Source organism: Camponotus floridanus, unplaced genomic scaffold, assembly GCF_003227725.1.
Source record: "Camponotus floridanus strain SB8 unplaced genomic scaffold, Cflo_v7.5 scaffold185, whole genome shotgun sequence".
Taxonomy (NCBI): domain Eukaryota; kingdom Metazoa; phylum Arthropoda; class Insecta; order Hymenoptera; family Formicidae; genus Camponotus; species Camponotus floridanus.
In genome coordinates, this window is record NW_020229309.1 from 282714 (window position 1) to 297618 (window position 14905).

Consider the following 14905-nt stretch of genomic DNA (forward strand, 5'->3'; position numbering starts at 1 on the left):
TGTATTTTTCCATTTTATATTTTCCTTCTCTTTTCATTTACCATGAAACGGTGCCAATGAACGGAGTATCCTCAGATTTAAAAATACCAGTCGCGATGTCTTCGCGGAACCATTTTAAGCAGAAAAGAACAAAGTATTTGCATTCCACGGAAGAAGGCTTCCACCTACGTCTACCCCGGATGTAAGCCAACGAAATCAGGGCGATCCGTGTCGTTACCGGCAAACAGACTGCCGCTTTCGCCGCGGGTGGTACTCACTTCGTGGTACAAGGTGGGTTTTGCCGTCGTCCGTCGAGGAAATAAATTGGGGGCAATTCCGTATCGCCAACGCTGGGATAGACTCCGGCACGAGAGGAACTCGGAGAGAGGTAGGTAGGTAAGGTGGAAAAGTGATATGGCGGGGGCGCGGAATCAAGACGAGATGGCGAGATTTCCATTTTCATTCGATGCCACGACAATCGTCGCGATTGAATGCAACAGGAGAATCGAATGGAAACGAGTTTGTAATTCGCCAAGAGGAAGACTTGATCGAAGCCAATAAACATCGCTCGGTGGTAATTCGTTCCCGGTCATCCCGACCTGATTGTCACGCGAATTCCAGGACAAACAATTAAGAGCAGTCCTCGTTAACGTTGTAACGTTATGCTAATACACGAGCGATGTTTAACTAGCAATTATCCCATATCTAATATACAGTAATACCGCATTAAATTATTAATACTCGTGATGATTTTAAATTTAAATTTATTTCAATTTGTGTATTATTTTTTTTATAATCGAAAAATTTGAAGAAATCACAAAAGTAAAAGGAAATGTTAATAAGAAAAATATATATCAAATAGAAACGTATCAATGTTAGATTTAAAATCAATATTGAACCAAATTTATCCATTTTTATTTGCTTTTCTTCATCAATATTTTTCCATCTTAACGTCTCTTTAAAAGAAATTTTTTGACATTTACATTATGTCCATCGGACTAAGGTTACGCAATAAATATTAAATATTAATACCACATTAAATTATTAATACTCGTGATGATTTTAAATTTAAATTTGTTTCAATTTATTTAAATGTATTATTTTTTTATAATCGAAAAGTTTGAAGAAATCAAAAAGGTAAAAGGAAATATTATTAAGAAAAATATATATCAAATAGAAATGTATGAATGTTAGATTTAAAATCAATATTGAACCAAATTTATCCATTTTTATTTGCTTTTCTTCATCAATATTTTTCCATCTTAACGTCTCTTTAAAAGAAATTTTTTGACATTTACATTATGTCCATCGGACTAAGGTTACGCAATAAATATTAAATATTAATACCACATTAAATTATTAATACTCGTGATGATTTTAAATTTAAATTTGTTTCAATTTATTTAAATGTATTATTTTTTTATAATCGAAAAGTTTGAAGAAATCAAAAAGGTAAAAGGAAATATTATTAAGAAAAATATATATCAAATAGAAATGTATGAATGTTAGATTTAAATTCAATATTGAACTAAATTTATCCATTTTTATTTGCTTTTCTTCATCAATATTTTCCCATCTTAACGTCTTTTTAAAAGAAATTTTTTGACATTTACATTATGTCCATCACACTCAGGTATTACGCAATAAATGTTAAATATTAATACCACATTAAATTATTAATACTCGTGATGATTTTAAATTTAAATTTATTTCAATTTGTGTATTTTTTTTATACTCGAAAAGTTTGAAGAAATCAAAAAGGTAAAAGGAAATATTAATAAGAAAAATATATATCAAATAGAAACGTATGAATGTTATTAGATTTAAAATTAATATGGAACTAAATTTATCTATTTTTATATGCTTTTCTTCATCAATATTTTCCCATCGTAACGTCTTTTTAAAAGAAATTTTTTGACATTTACATTATGTCCATCGGACTCAGGTGTTACGCAATAAATGCCAAATGTTAATACCACATTAAATTATTAATACTCGTGATGATTTTAAATTTAAATTTATTTCAATTTGTGTATTTTTTTTATAATCGAAAAGTTTGAAGAAATCAAAAAGGTAAAAGGAAATATTAATAAGAAAAATATATATCAAATAGAAACGTATGAATGTTATTAGATTTAAAATTAATATGGAACTAAATTTATCTATTTTTATATGCTTTTCTTCATCAATATTTTCCCATCGTAACGTCTTTTTAAAAGAAATTTTTTGACATTTACATTATGTCCATCGGACTCAGGTGTTACGCAATAAATGTCAAATGTTAACCCGGAATTAGGGTCGGGCTGTTAATCAGATCCCGCCTTAATCAGTGTCGCCTAAAGCCGAACGGATTGCGCTCGCTTTGTTGGGACACGTTCATAATTCACGCGGCACGATGATCCTCTCTGTGTCTCCCTTCCTCTCTATCTCCCTCTTTCTCTCGCCATTCGGATGATAAAAACACGTGGCGCGGACATACGCCGTTGGACGTACGTGTCATAGTCGCGTTCGACGACAACGTGTGAAAAATCAATTCGTAATTCAGCCAAACGCAGTTGGCTCCCTCCATCTGCTGTGCGGCTCTGATGGACGTCGTCGGCGTTCGCTCAATTTATGTACCACTCTGTCACGTCGATAGACGCGCACGCGCCTGTACATCCGCGCCGATAGCGCGACGTAATCCTGGAGAGACGTCTGTCTAATATATCTGTCAAGAATAATCGATCGTCGCGGCTGCCGCGCGCGCAAGATGCACCGTCCATGTATTTTACTTTCCGTTCGACACGTACGTACAAAAATGTTTATCGTCTTTTTATAACCATTTCATCCGCGTAAAAATCACAGTAATCCGATTGTCATCGAAATCGACGAAATTGAAGGAACAAGGAGAGAGAGAGAGAGAGGTACACTGATGAAAAATTATAGTTGAAATTATTATAGAATTTTATTATAACTTATAGTACCTTAAGGCGCCAAGGATATACAGGATGTATCTTAAAAAGCTCCCACTAAGCAAAGAGCGTTATTCCTGATTAAAAACCGAGTCGAATAGTCTCGAACCATTTTTCTTTTTTTCCAAGATTCACTAAATAATTAATCAGATTTAAGTATTAAAAAGATTTCTGAAAAGATGAATTGTTTAAAAATTAACAGAAAACAGTTTATTTTTTTGGTTATCCACATCTTCATATGTTGATAACGAGGAAATTTGTCTTTTTATTGGCGCGACTTTACTCATTAATTATTGCCTTATTAAGCATTATGGAAAAAAATTGTTCAGGACTTTTCGACTCGGTTTTTCATCAGGAATAATGCTATTAGCTTAGTAGGAGCTTTTTAAGATACACCCTGTATAATAGTGCATTTTACTATAAAAAATATAGTTGACATAATATAAAAATACAGTTCGTAAAATCATAATATCCATTTCATGTAACCATATGATTATGATATGCATAGTGTCTCGAAATTCACTATCAGTACTGAAAATCTGTAATACACGTTATATATTACAGATTTTTAATATACGCAGCACCAAGTCGTTTAAAAGTTTTTTCCGTCTATAATTTCAAATAATCTGTTTAATATTCTGAATTTTAACAAGGAATTCAGATTATTAAATAAATTATTTTAAATTCAGTTTGTCTGAAATTAAATTGATAAACAGTGATATGTTAGAAAGAAGATGCTCACATGCATACAATCCGAGAACCTGCGTGTGAGTAGCATCCTCTTTCTCGCACTACTGCCAAGAGGAAAAAAATATACTTTAGATCTTACGTGTTTAATACTAGTCCTTTATATACATTTTATGCTAAATATTGAATACGAGAAAAGTTAAGAGTAGTGCGCGTAAGGGCGAGCGAAGAAACATGTGCCACATACAATCATTCCAAATAATAAGTTTGATGTTGTTAAATGTGCTATTCATCAGGTTCCACGTACTATTTTTAGATATAGCTGTTATTATAATTTTTTTCATTTATTACTACTATATTAATATCTAAACGAAAGATAATAATATAGTAATATTTACCATTGTTAATGTTATAACGACTATATAAATAGTAAAATTATATGTATCATTCCTTTCTTTCATTTTTTACTTATATGATATTTGAAATTATTATAAATTATAGTAAAAAGTTTCATTGTTTCTCGGTACCATGCGTATATATAGTTTATATTAATATTATAGTAAAATTTATTATAAAAATGAGTATCCTAACTATAATTTTTTTACCATGCAATTATCAATAGTCAATTTTAGATTATAGATTTTTTTATCAGTGTATCTTTAATTCTAAAATTATAAAATAATGGAAGTCAATTAAAGACTTCGACCAAATATTTATGATGCTTTTAACGTTTCAATCTCATTACTATAAATCGCAATCGTATAACGTTTAATTAACTGTAATACAATTATTACAACTTTATATAATTTATGTCCAAATAAAATACCTTTAAAATAAATGTACTATTTATATCGGACCGTTGTACAAAAAGTTGCGATAAATCTTGGTACCACAAGAGCTGTCAGTGAAAGCTGGCTGCACGTGAATAGAACGTAAATTCAGTCTGTAATACGAGCGTCGGAGTTTTGCAGTTTTATAAACGCGTGCGAACGGAAACCGCAAACTGCGCTGTCGCGATTCCGCTTGACTTTCCTCGGTGTCAAACGTCCGCAAAGCGTGTTATCGATGATCTCTGGCCACTGAAATACCGCCGAAAGTTGAGGACTTTCTTTCTTTCTCTCTCTCTCTCTCTCTCTCTCTCTCTCTCTCTCTCTCTCTCTCTCTCTCTCTCTCTCTCTCTCTCTCTCTCTCTCTCTCTCTCTCTCTCTCTCTCTCTCTCTCTCTCTCTCTCTCTCTCTCTCTCTCTCTCTCTCTCTCTCTCTCTCTCTCTCTCTCTCTCTCTCTCTCTCTCTCTCTCTCTCTCTCTCTCTCTCTCTCTCTCTCTTCTCTCTCTCTCTCTCTCTCTCTCTCTCTCTCTCTCTCTCTCTCTCTCTCTCTCTCCTCTCTCTCTCTCTCTCTCTCTCTCTCTCTCTCTCTCTCTCTCTCTCTCTCTCTCTCTCTCTCTCTCTCTCTCTCTCTCTCTCTCTCTCTCTCTCTCTTTCTCCGTCTCTTTCTCTCAATCAGATCGATTGAGTGAGCCGCGATCGCACGACTATAGAAAATAGTGCGTTTCGCTGGCATCAATAGCCGAAATGGATTTAACGGATTGAGCATCGGGTATTATTGTCGCGGGGCAAAGCCGATAGATTACGGATTGCATTGCGAGAGTACGGTACAACCATCTGCCGTCGACCGAGAGAAAACTCCATGGCTGTTTTGTTCGCCATCGCTGATGCACGCAGCAGCCAGCGCGATGCAGATGTGACGTGATTGCGCGCTTTCTACCGCGAAACGTTTCCCGCTCCGCGTTATCGCGACACTAGAGGCTAGATCCGCGCATCGTTCGCTTCACAATATCGACGCGAGATGAAAAAATTGGTCCTCGTATTCAAGTCGTTAATGACTTAAGCGATTCGAAGCGACGTACAAATCATACGACACGAGTTTGCGACACTTCCGCGGGATAAGAGGTGAGAAACTTTCCCTCGTTCGAGTTCCTTATTACTCGACAAATCTAGAGAGGATCGCGTAGCCCGCTTCCGAGGTTTCACCTCGACAAGTTCTCGGCGGAATCAGAGGCGAACTTTTGGCCGCCGTGCCCTTTTCATGCCCTCGTTATAGCGCGGGTCGACCAAAAGTATCATAATCCCCGAGCCGAATTGGATCCGAACACCGGAGTGGTAGTCGGAGACAGTCGAATTAATGAGCATGATACGGGTGCACGTGAACGAGAAGAGTGGCACGGATTCGTACGGTGCATTTCAAGTTAGCCAAGTTAATGTAGTATCTACAGCGTCTCGATGTTCTCGCTTCTGGCGCGGAAACTAATTTCTTTTCGCGGTTACCCGGTAGACGAATGCACATATATATGTCCCGTTTGTACGACTTAAATTGTCGAGTCGACGCGACGAGGATGAAATCGTTTCGAAAAGGGAGAATAAGAAGGACAATGTCCGTTTAAACGATACGGGGATATAGAAAACCTTGTTGTATAGAGTGAGAAAAATCGTTTGATTATACTAACAAGACAAATATGATTGAAGGCATTTTGGTTAAATCAAACAAGAATTTAGTTATCATAATAAGACTTGATTTTTTATAACTAGAACGTTTAATAGATTTTACTATAAAGATTTGGTTAGTATTTTCTGGATGGATCTATAAAATTTCTTGTTACATTAATTTCTTTGCTTGCCACTCTTAACTTAACTCGTATTCAATATTTGCCATGAAATGTATAAAGAATTAGTATTAACATTAAATCCAAAGTATATTTTTTTTCTCTTACGAGCAGTAGTGCCAGAAAGAGGACGCTAACTCTCTAATTGTGTGTGTTTGAGCTGCATCCTCTTCTTGCATCACTGTTTATCGGTTTAATTTCTAACAAACTGAATTTAAAATAATTTATTCAATAATCTGGATTGAACTTATCCAATAATCTTGTTGGAATTCAGAATATTAAACAGACTTTTGAGATTAGATGGAAAAAATTTTAGACGACTTGGTGCTGGTGAGTTTAATATTATTAACCAGAAAATTTGGTAAATTTCACAGGAAGAAATTAATTAGATTAATCTGGTAATTCCTACAAGAATTCTGGTTCGTCCATTTTTTAACAGACATGGTTGAATCTACCAGAATTCTAATTAATGCAACCAGATTTTTTTCTCAATGCACTGTTTATCAGTTTAATTTCTAACGAACTGAATTTAAAATAATTTATTCAATAATCTGGATTGAATTTATCCAATAATCTTGTTGGAATTCCGAATATTAAACAGACTTTTGAGATTAGATGGAAAACATTTTAAACGACTTGATGTTAGCGGGTTTAGTATTATTCAAAATTTGGTAAATTTAATAGAAAGAAATTAATCAGATTTATCTGGTAATTCCTACAAGAATTCTGATTCGTCCATTTTTTAACAGACATACTGGTTGAATCTACCAGAATTCTAATTAATGCAACCAGATTTTTTTTCTCAATGCACTGTTTATCAGTTTAATTTCTAACAAACTGAATTTAAAATAATTCATTCAATAATCTGGATTGAATTTATCCAATAATCTTGTGGGAATTCAGAATATTTAACAGACTTTTGAGATTAGATGGAAAAAATTTTAGACGACTTGGTGCTGGTGAGTTTAATATTAACCAGAAAATTTGATAAATTTAACAGGAAGAAATTAATCAGATTCATCTAGTAATTCCTATAAGAATTCTGATTCGTCCATTTTCCAACAGACATACTGGTTGAATCTACCAGAATTCTAATTAATGCAACCAGATTTTTCTCTCAGTGTAGGGACGCTACTCTCTAAAAGAGAATCAGCGTATTATCACTGAAAAATAGTAAATAGTCCCTGATTACAGCAGTTATAAGAACAGCACTGTAAATCAGTGATATTTTATTGAAAGAATCAGTTAATAATTTTGACTGTTTCAGTCAATATTTCTCAATATCAGTAATATTTCTCAATATCAATAATATTTCTCAATATCAGTAATATTTCTTTTGTTATTGTCAGTAATATTAAACTACAATTCATCTCTCTATCTATTTCATATAAAATTAAAAATTTTATTTATATTTACTAAATATTTATTAAAAATTTTATTTTATTTACATTATATGCATATTGAACTTGTTATTTTAAATAGATAACGAACGAATAATTTTCACTAAGTCGCCAGATATTTATTTATCCGACTTAAGATCGGTTTAATATCTGAAGTCTCTCTATTGAGGTTTTATCAAACATTAAATCGAAGATTAATACTTCTAATTTTATCCGTCGCTCTTTGCAAACTTCATATAATTCTTGACTAAAACTAAATACGAGGGAGATAGCGATCGTAGCGATAAATGAACGAATTAGCGATTACTGGTTTTACAGTGAATTTTATTTTAACTGATCATAATCAGTGAGATATAAGATAAAAAAAAAACAAAAAAATAAGCGTTTCCATTGAAAATCAGATAAAATCCAGATAAAATCCAGATAAAATACTCACTGATTCTCAGTGAAATCTTATTTTACTGTTTAAATTAGTGATATTTTCACTGATTCACTTTTAGAGAGTATTTCATAGAATGCTATTTCCATAGTTGGCTTGTATCAATCGCGAACGGATATTTATTGACTATAGATATCTGCCAATCACAGCAATCTCTATAATTATCGTAGCAATCCCTATAATTATTGAGGATATATCCAGTGATCATCGAATGTTGCAATGTTAGTCCTTTGGTTAATCTGATATGTTATCAGTGAAGGATACAAGGACAATGATTATGCGGTTATCCTCATGATCGCTAAATCATGCTCAAGGAGGATCATGCTACTTTATACATATTTGTATACTTTTCTGCGCTTTTGAATGCTCACATAAGCAGTTTAATACTTTCTGAGTATATTTTAAGCCGGTACTTTCAAGTACGCTTTTTTGCAGTAAAAGCTTTCTTGAAACTCAAGGAGACCATAATCCTGGTTCTTTCGTTAATATAAATTTGATAACCGAAGCATCGTCCAAGTAAATTGGGACAACCGAGCCGACGAAGAGGAACGAGAGAGATGCGGATTGAAAGGAATAAATCCATTCGTTCGGTCTGACAACTGAATTCGTGGAGATAAAAATTTCTTTCGGTCGCGGAGGCTATAAACTCAAATAAACCGGAAGATTCCTCCGCTCGTCCTCGTCATCGCCGTGGATTATTTGCCCTTAATTCCTAGCGATGAAAGCATTCCCGGGGTCTCCCGCGTGCAACGATGTCCCAAATAAAAACCGGGGGAGAATTTATTTATCACTACGTGGCCGTTGCTCTCTAAAAACTGCGGAGCGCTTCTTCGAGAATCGAAGAAAACCGGCCGCGGGATTTCCCTCCACGAGTAAGGGAAGCTCCCCTGACAGCTCCGAGGATAGACACGTAAATCCCATTCCATTAGAGGCGCATCTCGCGCGCGAGAAGAGGGTCGTGTAATAACACGGGCCTGCGAGGTTTTTGTTTTTTAAGATGAAATAGTGATTTCCGACGTAATTTTGTACGCGGAATCCGAATCTGGCCGCCGAATTTGCGCAGCACGTCACGTTTTTGAGTAATTTGTAATTGAACAGCTCAAAAATCGCCATTTTGGCCAATTTTATGAATTTATTGTGGGGAAAGCAAATTTTTTGAAATATTTTTGCCAATGGCATCGTACAATACTCACTTTCGCCTTTCAAATCCACTTTCGATTACCGCCGCACGATTTTTTTTCGCTGAGATATATAAGTATGACGTTGTAAGAAAATTTATAATTATTTATATTTATAATTATTTATATTTATATTATTTATATTTATATAAACATCAATATGATAGATTCATCTTGATTCAGATTGATCTTGAAATTTGAAAAAACTTACATATGTCAGGTTTGGTTGGCCAAAAAAATATTGTAAAAAAATGTCTAATACACATTTTGATAAATTTTTCTAAATTTTATGCCTCTTTATTGTGATTCTATATTCGCCATATTGGATGCGCCATTTTTAATTTCAAAAAGTGACAGAAGGTAAACATGTAGGTTGTAAAATTAGGGTAAAAATGTATATTTTTACCCTAATTTTGATTCGTAGTGAGATAGAGAGGTGGTTGATTTAGAATGGCTTATTAAATCCTTATGCATGACCAATCTTATAACTTGTATATCTGAGGGAAAAAAAATCGTGCGGTGGTAATCGAAAGTGTATTCGAAAGATGCAAGTGAGTACTATGATGCCACTGACAGAAATATTTCAGAAAATTTAGTTTACTCACAATAAATTCACGAAATTGGCCAAAATATCGATTTTTGGGCTATTCAATTACAAATAACTCAAAAACCTGACGTGTTACGCAAATTCGGCAGCCAGATTCGGATTTCGCGCACAAAATTACGTCGGAAATAACTATTGCATCTTAAAAAAAAAATTTTGACCCCCTTTTTTGCAAACCTGTGTAATAAAATGCACTCTCTAAAAGTGAATCAGTGAAAATATTACTAATTTAAACAGTAAAATAAAATTTCACTGAGAATCAGTGAGTATTTTACTGATTTTCAGTGGAAACGCTTATTTTTTTTTTTCTTTTTTGTTATTTTATCTTATATCTCACTGATTATGGTCAGTTAAAATAAAATTCACTGTAAAACCAGTAATCGCTAATTCGTTCATTTATCGCTACGATAACTATCTCCCTCGTATTTAGTTTTAGTCAAGAATTATATGATGTTTGCAAAGAGCGACGGATAAAATTAGAAGTATTAATCTTCGATTTAATGTTTTATAAAACCTCAATAGAGAGACTTCAGATATTAAATCGATCTTAAGTCGGATAAATAAATATCTGGCGACTTAGTGAAAATTATTCGTTCGTTATCTATTTAAAATAACAAGTTCAATATGCATATAATATAAATAAAATAAAATTTTTAATATAATGAATATTTAGTAAATATAAATAAAATTTTTAATTTTATATGAAATAGATAGAGAGATGAATTGTAGTTTAATATTACTGATAATAACGAAAGAAATATTTACTGATATTGAGAAATATTACTGATTGAAACAGTCAAAATTATTAACTGATTCTTTCAATAAAATATCACTGATTTACAGTACTTATAACTGCTGTAATCAATGACTATTTACTATTTTTCAGTGATAATACGCTGATTCACTTTTAGAGAGCACACTCTCTGAGAGCCTTTCTCAGCCGCTTCGATCTCGCGTAGCCCCCTCGCAAGATCGATCAGGTGGTAATTAGCACGGCACGTTCGTTAATTCGGCCAGCCACAAATTAAGAAACAGACTCTTAGCAGCTTTCGCGCAGTCCCTAATGAAAATTCATAATTCACCGCGCGAGCGTCAGAAGGGATCGTTTCATAAATATTTATATCACGCGCGGCTTTAGGTATACCGTTGCACGTCTTCCATCCTTGCTATTCCTCGCTATTCTTCGAGATAATATAAATTCGTAACATTTAAGATCGTTCGTGTTTAAGATACGCAGAGTGTGTTGCGAAACTAAGCTGCCTTCTCTCGCCTCTCGCCGCGGTTATTGCGCACCGAATTAAGAAGGATAGCGCTATTGCCTCGATGTCTAGAACGTTAATCCAAGTTTTTCGAGTTATAAGCGGTTAGGAAGTAAACGATTTGGCGGAATTAAACTTTGCGCCAATGCGAATGCGCAATAAAAGCTTGAGATTACCTCATTAGATATTTAAGATTTTTCATCAATGAAATATTTTATTCGTGGAAATGGAGGAAATGACTAACTATGCCAATTGTATTCGAGCTTTATCAAAAGCATACCCCAAGAATTCTTATTGTTAGTTAAAATGCGTGGTTTTTGCTATATTCTTTATATTTCTTCGGCTTATTAAATTTATAAATAAATATTTGAATAGTCGTCGATTCGAAAATCTATTATATATGAAAAAAAATTGACATCCTAGCTTGATATTACTTTGCGGAATTGAGCCAATTTTTATTATTACAACATAGTGAAATATTTATCTACTTTCTGCAAACTGATCTTCAACACTGATAAAAAAATCGACGATAAAATTGACTAGAATTGCATGGTAAAAAAATTATAGTTGGGATACTCATTTTTATAGTAAATTTTACTATAATACTGGTAATATAAAGTATATACGCATGGAACCGTGAAACAATGAAACTTTTTACTATAATTTATAATAATTTCAAATATCATATAAGTAAAAAATGAAAGAAAGGAATGATACATATAATTTTACTATTCATATAGTCAATGTAACATTAATAATGATAAATATTACTATATTATTATCTTTCGCTTAGATATTAATATAGTAATAATAAATGAAACAAATTATAATAACAGTTATATCTAAATAGTACGTGGAACCTGATGAATAGCACATTTAACAACATCAAACTTATTATTTGGAATGATTGTATGTGGCACATGTTTCTTGCTTGCCGTTACGCGCACTACTCTTAACTTTTCTCGTATTCAATATTTAGCATAAAATGTATATAAAGGACTAGTATTAAACGCGTAAGATCTAAAGTATATTTTTTTCCTCTTGGCAGTAGTGCGAGAAAGAGGATGCTACTCATACGCAGGTTCTCGGATTGTATGCATGTGAGCATCCTCTTTCTGACATATCACTGTTTATCAGTTTAATTTCAGACAAACTGAATTTAAAATAATTTATTTAATAATCTGAATTCCTTGTTAGAATTCAGAATATTAAACCGATTATTTGAAATTATAGACGGAAAAAACTTTTAAACGACTTGGTGCTGCGTATATTAAAAATCTGTAATATACGTAACGTGTATTACAGATTTTCAGTACTGATAGTGAATTTCAAGACACTATGTATATCATAATCATATGGTTACATGAAATGGATATTATGATTTTACGAACTGTATTTTCATGTTATGTCAACTATATTTTTTATAGTAAAATGCACTATTATATATGCTTGGCGCCTTAAGATACTATAAATTATAGTGAAGTTATGATAATTTCAACTATCATTTTTTATCAGTGAACGATTAACAAATTGTCTTGATAAATTTTTGCAATATATTTTTGTCCCTTTGCACAGGTATCATAATTATGTAATATATATGTAATGTAATATAATTTCCACATTATATGTGTGTGTGTGTGTATATTGCAATACAAAAACAAATAAAAAACATCATTAATATGCATATAACATGTGCGTCTCGTTAAATATAAAATAGAATTTTTAAATATAAAATAGAATTTTTAATTCCCGTAAAGGGAAATCATCAAACAAATTTGCATTTTAAGGTAACGTTGCTACGTTAAACGACCACGTTTCAGCATGCCCGGTATGCCAAGGGTTAATTCGTGTCTCTGTTGTCGGAGTTTAAGGCGCTCGGGAAGAGCCGAGAGACCCGAATCTATAATTTATCGGGCTTCGATAGAGAGACTCTAGGTCTCCCTCTCTCTCTCCTTCGCTCTCCATTGCTGTCTCCCACGTCGCTTGGAAATTTCTCGCGAGCCATCGGCAAATCGGGAGCTCCGCTGCACGAGCATTTAAAGCATTTGCGGTAGCGCCGCTACGCTATCATCCTAACCCACCCTCCTCCCCTTTCCTCTTCCCGAATACGATTACCTAACCGATTTATGGCGTGGGCCGAATAAACTCGACGCCGAACATTTTCAGGAGGATTAACGATCCGACGCGACCGGTTCTCCCAGAGAATCTACGCCGTTATAGCTCAATATAATTCACAATAACCGGATAGAAGGCTAGCAATCTCTGCATCGCGATGACCATTCGAATCTAGAATGCCAATCACAACTATCGGTCATCGATATAAATCTTATTTATATTGGTCATGAAAAATTTATACCATAAATATATCACTTACAATAGAAAAATAGATACAACGACAGATAAATAAATAGCATTTTGCATCGTGCACCTTTGCTCGATGAGAGATAACGCATGGATTAATCGCATTTTAACCATTTGTTATTTGTACTCCCTACTTGTATTTTTATACGTTTCTATGATATATAATATATATATAATATTATAATATATAATATTATATATATATATATATATAATATTATATATATAATATTATATATATATTATATATATAATATTATATATATATATAATATTATATATATAATATATAATATTATATATATATATATAAAATATATAACATATAATATATATATATATATAATATATAATATATATAATATTATATATAATATATAATATATAATATTATAATATATATAATATATATAATATTTAGAATATTGCACAAAATTCAAAATAAAAAAATATTTAATTATATGAAAAATATTTCATAAAAATATTACTCTTTCTCTTTCTTTCTCTAGAAAAATATAGATGTGAAAAATGATTAAAAAAAGTAATCACATTTTCTTAATGTAATTTTTTTTTCCAATAAAAAGATTATGTTCTAATATTAAATTTCCTTTTAATTAAAATCACACCTAAGATTGCATTATTACATATATCGTAATAGTTTATTAAATATATAATTATATCTATATATTTCTATATTTATTTAAGACGATTCTTGAAAATTTTCTCGATATTTTGTCGACACAGGGCTGCCTCGAATAATGTTTCCGGTCGAAAATTGACAAAACTGTTTCCAATCAACGAAACGGGAAGCTTCATAGAACGACACTCGATGCTGGTAGCACCGAGGGTAGCATAAAAGCGACGATTCTCGAAGTGGAAAACGTCGCTGGAGATCGTTCGAGACGAAGAACGTATCTCTCTTTCAACGAGCGCGAAATCGATAATCCATCAGAGTCATGGGACGATTTTGACGTCCGGTCTCAGGGGGCCGTCATCGTTCCACGGGAAAGGGGTTATTGCAGGACGTAGTCTTGGAACGCTTCGGAAAAATAAGAAGAAGAAGGGAACGGGGAGAGAAAGGGGAGAGAGGAAAAACGAAAGCTCCGAGGGAAAACGAAGGGGGAGGGGGTCGCGAAAGGACGGCGTCTCCGAGCAAATACGATCCCGAAGGAGCCAGGCTCGATTAGCGAGGCCGTTACTTCCGCGAAACGAGCTTCGTTCCTTGGGAACCGGAAGTTACGACGACCGAAAGGGAAATGTCGCGCGTTGTCTTCCATTCCTTCTATTCTCCCCTAGAATTTCCTTCCCTCCACCTTCTCTTGGTTATGATCCGTTAAATATTCTCTCGCATCACCCAGCGTGCGATTCCTAGAATATCGAGTTTCTGC